Genomic DNA, 6,000 nt, shown 5'->3' with positions numbered 1-6,000 from the left:
TTATTTTAATTTAATTAAGTCCCTGTGAACTTAATTAATTTTTTACGTTATTTTGATCTTTTTCAATTAAGTCCAACTTAATTAATTATATTTATTTAATCCCTATCATGTCACTTAATGTGTGTGACTCATTAGGCTTCTGACATGTTGGTACTAAATATAAATCCTAATCAAATATCTATTTGATAGTTGATTTATATTTATAGAGAATGAGCGACGTCTAGCAATACATCATGACCATCCAAATGCTAGAGAGTCAATTAAAGAATTTCACAAAGCCCTTCAATGATAAGCCTTTCAGTGCGATGCGGTCCTTTCATCAAATACCCAGGACATGTCATAAAGCATGGCTTAGTGTCTACTTATAACATTTCATATTAGTTCTTATAATTCATGACTAACTTTATGAATTTAGGAAACAAACTTTCCTCAAATTCATCATGCTTTGACCAAAGACTTTATAGAAGTAAATCAAAAATTGAGAACAAGTCAGGTACTTCCTGTCATATCACTTAAGGTGATGAATCTTCTCTTGATCACTAATTCACCTTCGCATGCTTCATGGCATACACAAAAACACCCTATTTAGGCATTTGGTCACCTCAAGACCCATAGGGGTGAAATCAAAGTATGTTATTCCACATAAAAGATGACTCGAGGTCTCAAGTCCAGGGACTAGTTGCATGACTGTCATATGAGAACATATTCCATAGACACTTGAGTGAAACACCAAATGGAGTTCTCATAATGGGTCATGTTCAATGAACTTGTTCTTTAACAAGCACCTGCATGTTATCTTCAAGTATCCCACATATGTCAATCTATGAGATCTATTGCTTATTTCTCAAGTAAAGAGGCTTAAAGTATATCAATCTTTGAGACTTGTCAATGCCTTGTCTTGACAATACAATGACCAGGAATAATTTTAGGAACATGACTTTAATATATAGTGATCTCATAATCGTAACAACTTTACAATTCTTTTGCAAGGCCTTTATGTTCCATGGGCTTCATCAAATTAGTACTTAATAACTCCTTATTATTGCACTAACATGAAGAAAAATCTTTATCACATATAGTTATGCGATTAAATATGTATTAAATGACAATATATATTCTTTGACCAATCCAATAGACTCAATGGTATGTACCAACATTTACTGTTCCACTCCATTTGAATTTGGTCAAACAACACCTTCAATATCCAAATTCCAACTGCACATGAATCATGTGCCCTATTCCTTAATTTTCTACCCACTTCTTTCATCTCACTTCGAGCCTTTGATTTCATTCCATAAAATAAAAATAGTGGCACAAGAACGTTTACTGGTCTTGGGATCCTTGCAGGTCATGGAAAATTTTTAACAATTCACTAACCCTTTGCACCCCCGATTTTACTAGCATGTTAGCTTCATTATTGGCTTCATGTAGAACATGCGAAATGCATCAACTCTTTGTTGTATGAAAAATAAAATATCTTAAAGGAATAGAATTAGAAAACCTTACTTGTCATTAATAAGATGAAGATATAATATACAAGGTTTACTTGAAGTGCAAGCAAAGTAAATATCATAAAAAAAGGTATTTTAATCTTAAAATTCTTTCAAGTGAAAGTAAAGTAAAAGTTAATAAGAAAAGAATACATAGAAAATAATCCTCGTAATTGTGTGTATGAGAATGAAAGTAAAAAATCCTCAAATACTCCTTTTTAAGTTAGAGCTTGATTTATAGCATGAAGGGTAAAAATGCCTAACTTGACCAACGGTTTATGGAACTGATCATACTCAAGTGCTTTGGTGAATATATCAACTAATTGATTCTATGAAGAAATAGGTCGAGTAATAACAGTCTGTGATTGAATGTGCTGTCAGATGAAATGGTAATCTATTTCTATGTGATTTGTTCATTTCTGGAAGACTGGATTGGTTGTCATGCGAATAGCACCTTGGTTGTCAGAGAATAAAGGAACTAGTGCAGTGTGTAACTCCAAGATCTTGCAATAGCTGAATTAGCCAAATGATCTCATTAGTGGCGGTGGCCATGGCTTAATATTCAGTTTTAGCAAAAAAGCGAGAAACCATCATTTGTTTCTTAGATTGCCATGAAATGGGAGAAACCCAAGAAAGATAATATAGCTAGGAGTAGATTTGCATGTTATCGGACATCTTGCGCAATCTGCATCACAATATGCTCGTAAAGACAATGAACCATTTGAAGGAAGTAAGATACCTTGTCTTAAGGTTCCTTTAAGATAATGCAACACCTTATGAGCCGCATCAAGAAGTGGTTGTTGTCGTGCATGCATAAACTAGTTAAGAATATGTATTACATAGCTAATATCTAGACGAGTGATGGTGAGATAAAGTAAACGACATACCAGTCGACAATATTACCCAAGATCATCTCAAATCTCTCCAAAGTCAAGTGAAAGCTTGTGTTCTTCTTGATGGGAAAATTGGTTATCTTGCAGCCTATGAGACCACTCTTAGCAAAGATATCAAGTATATAATTGTGTTGTATTAATTTAATACTTGCTAGAGAACGTGCCACTTCAATTCCAAGTAAGTACGCAAGTTTGCTAATACCCTTGATGTGAAATTTTGCATCCAATAATGTTTCAACTTAGAAATGCAATTGGAATCTGCTCTTGTGATGATGACATCATCAACATATATGAGACCTGCAAGTAAAGATCCTTCACTATGAGAGAAAATGAACAAAAAGTGATCTACATCTTACTACTGAAAATCAATGGCAAGAAAAGAAGTGGTAAACTTGTGATACCAATTTTGAGAGGCTTAATGAAGTCTATATATAGATTTTTGTAAATGACAAAACTATTGCTCCTCTTGTGTAGCAAAATTTACAACTCTATTACCAAATCCTCTAGGTTGGCACCCTTTCCTATAGGGTAGTAATCCTTAACTCTCACATTCTCTTCATCTATATATATATATATATATATATATAAAATTAGGTTTCACATTTCGAGCATGTTTGGTTTCTCTACTTCTGCCATGGCTTTTCCATTGGTTCAAACAAGGCATTTTGCTCTCCATTAGGCCTTGAGGTAGTTTATTGGTATATGACCTTAAGCAAACTAGATTAGTCAAGAAATATAGATTGTCATTTAATACATACTAGATCACATAACTACATGTGATAGAAGTTTTCCTTCATGTTAGTGTAATAATAAGGTATTTTTAAGTACTAATTGGATAAAGCCCATGGAACATAAGACCTTGCAAGAGAATTGTAAAGTTGTTACAATTATGAGATCATAATGCATCAAAGCTATATTCCTAAAATTGTTCTTGGTCATTGTATTGTCAAAACAGGGCAATGACAATGCTCAAAGACTAGTACATGTTAAGCCTCTTTACTTAGGAAGTAAGCAATCGATCTCATAGATTGAAGTATATGAGACACTTAAGGATAACATATAAGTGTTTGTTAAAGAACAAGTTCACTGAATATGACCCGCTATGAGAACTCCATTTGGTATTTTACTCAAATATCTATGAAATATATTCTCATGTGATAGTCACGCAACTAGTCCTTGAACTTGAGACTCTAGGTCATCTTGCATGGGGAGTGACATACTTTGATTTTACCTATACGAGTCTGGAGGTAACCAATGCCTAAATAGGGCATTTTTTGGTATGCCACAAAGCATGCGAAGGTGAATGAATGGTCAAAAGAGGATTCATCATCCTAAGTGATTTGAGGAGATGTATCTCACATGTTCTCATTTCTTGATTAACTTGTATAAAGTCTTTACCCAAAGCATGATGAATTTGAGGAAAGTTAATTTCCTAAATTCATAAGGTTAGTCATGAATTATCAGAACTAATATGAAATGTTGTAAGTAGATACTGAGCCATACTTTATGATCTATCTAGGATATTTGATAGAAGGACCGAATTGCACTGAAAGGCTTATCACTAAAGGGCTTTGTCAAATTCTTTAATTGACAATCAAACATTTAGGTGGTCATGATGTATTGCTGAAGCCGCATCTGATCTTTAAATATAAATTAATTATCAAATTGATATTTGATTAGGATTTATATTTATTACCAATATGTTAGAAGTCTAATGGGTCACACACATTAAGTGATATGATTGAGATTAAATAATGATAGTCAATTAAATTGGACTTAATTGAAATAAATCAAAATAAAGTGAAAAATTAATTAAGTTCACAAGAACTTAATTGAATTAAAATGCAACTGTTGTATCTACGATTATAACTTAGTTTGGCTATATAAATATGTTTGTGTTAGTAAACTAAACCTCTAAGCCCTTAACCACTTCTAAGCCATTTCATAAAATAAGAAAAGAAAAATAGTTTTCTTTATCTGATAAAAATAAGATTCTATAAGAATTTTTTATCTTTTTGTTTTAGAAACAAAACTTTCTAACACAAGTAAAATCTTACATTTGAGAAGGTCATATTCAGTCATTGTGGATTACTATTAGAAGCCAAACACTTGGGTGGCTGAAGATTTGACAAATTCTAAAGGTGAAGAAGCATAGATTTTGATTGCAGGATTTTAGACCATCTTATTTTCTTTTCGAGGTTTCTTACTTCATCATAAACATTTTTTATTTAATTGGCTCTTGATTACGATATCTAGAGTAAGGTATGTAACTCTTAACTTATGGATGCTTATAATTAATATGAAAATTACATGAAAAAATACAAACATTGATCTTGTAAGATTCGACTGTTTCTTTTATTAAATGCTAATTTATTTTTTTATTGCATTATATAATTAATTTCATGATTAATTTCTTGTTTGAGCATGATGTTGAATCCCAGCACAATTCTCATCTTTGGCTGCATCCTGTACCAAGACAAAGTAATACCATGTTCAAAATTTCATAATCACTGGTCCAAAGTGTTAGCTTACTAAATGACTTGGGAATTGGTGCACCATCCTGTTCATGATTTATGTTGAAGTCACAAACCATGAACAAGACTCTACACCAATCTCGACACTCTGCTAATAGACATAGGATGGCCTAGGACACTCAGAACCTAACCTCTAATACCAACTTTGTCACGACCCAAGCCCAGTGGTCCATTACCTACGTATGAGCTCAACAGGCAAAGCCTACAAGACTTGAGACATCTTTAAAATTTCAAATCATACTCATATAGCCAAGGGTTTCCAATTCCATAATTTCATATAATATTTAAATACAAATATATTTAATTTTCCCTTCGGCACGTAATCCACATACAAAATGTATCATCAAATACATATAGGTCATACATTAGCCATCAAACGAGTTCATACTCAAAAACCCTTACGCAAATTCAAATGGACATTGAGACTACATACATATTAAGCTAATCTAAACGGGGAGCCAAAACTCATGACAGACTTAACGGAGTGGACATGTCAAGATGGGGACTTACTGAATGCCAAAATTAATCGATAAATGGGCGGCCCTTACCATGCAATCTTGTGGCCTATTTATTTTCTCATGGTACAATAAATGGGTGAGTCATTTAATACTAAGTGAGGGGTATAAAATTCTATCGACATTCCTGAACAAATACTCTTGAATTTTATAAAATTTATTCTATCGGTATTGATCAAAATTTCATTATTAGTTTATTAGAATTCCTTGGTATTGAGTAGTATTACCAATGAAAATTTTCCAACAAAAAATATTTCTTTTAAATTACTCGATTTCTTGTAATGACTTTTGGTATATTAAATATGTAACCATCACATTTAAAAAGTTGTGAGTATGACACCAAATATCCGGTTCTCTGGTAAGTGCATATGTCACTGATCTTACATCGGTAAGAGATGAGATGAGTATTGGACTAATAAATAAGGACATTCTTCCCATCTAATAGGTATATTTTTTGAGTTAGAAACATGGGTTTGTGACAAGTGATATCAGAGTATACTAAACTTTTCACTAACATAGAACCCCTTTGCGAGATACTAAAGTTGAGGTAGACTTAGTCCAATGTAGG

Source organism: Theobroma umbraticum, unplaced genomic scaffold, assembly GCF_002168275.2.
Source record: "Theobroma umbraticum cultivar Fairchild unplaced genomic scaffold, ASM216827v3 scaffold_2.0, whole genome shotgun sequence".
In the NCBI taxonomy this organism is placed as follows: Eukaryota; Viridiplantae; Streptophyta; class Magnoliopsida; order Malvales; family Malvaceae; genus Theobroma; species Theobroma umbraticum.
This window is presented reverse-complemented; position numbering follows the sequence as displayed.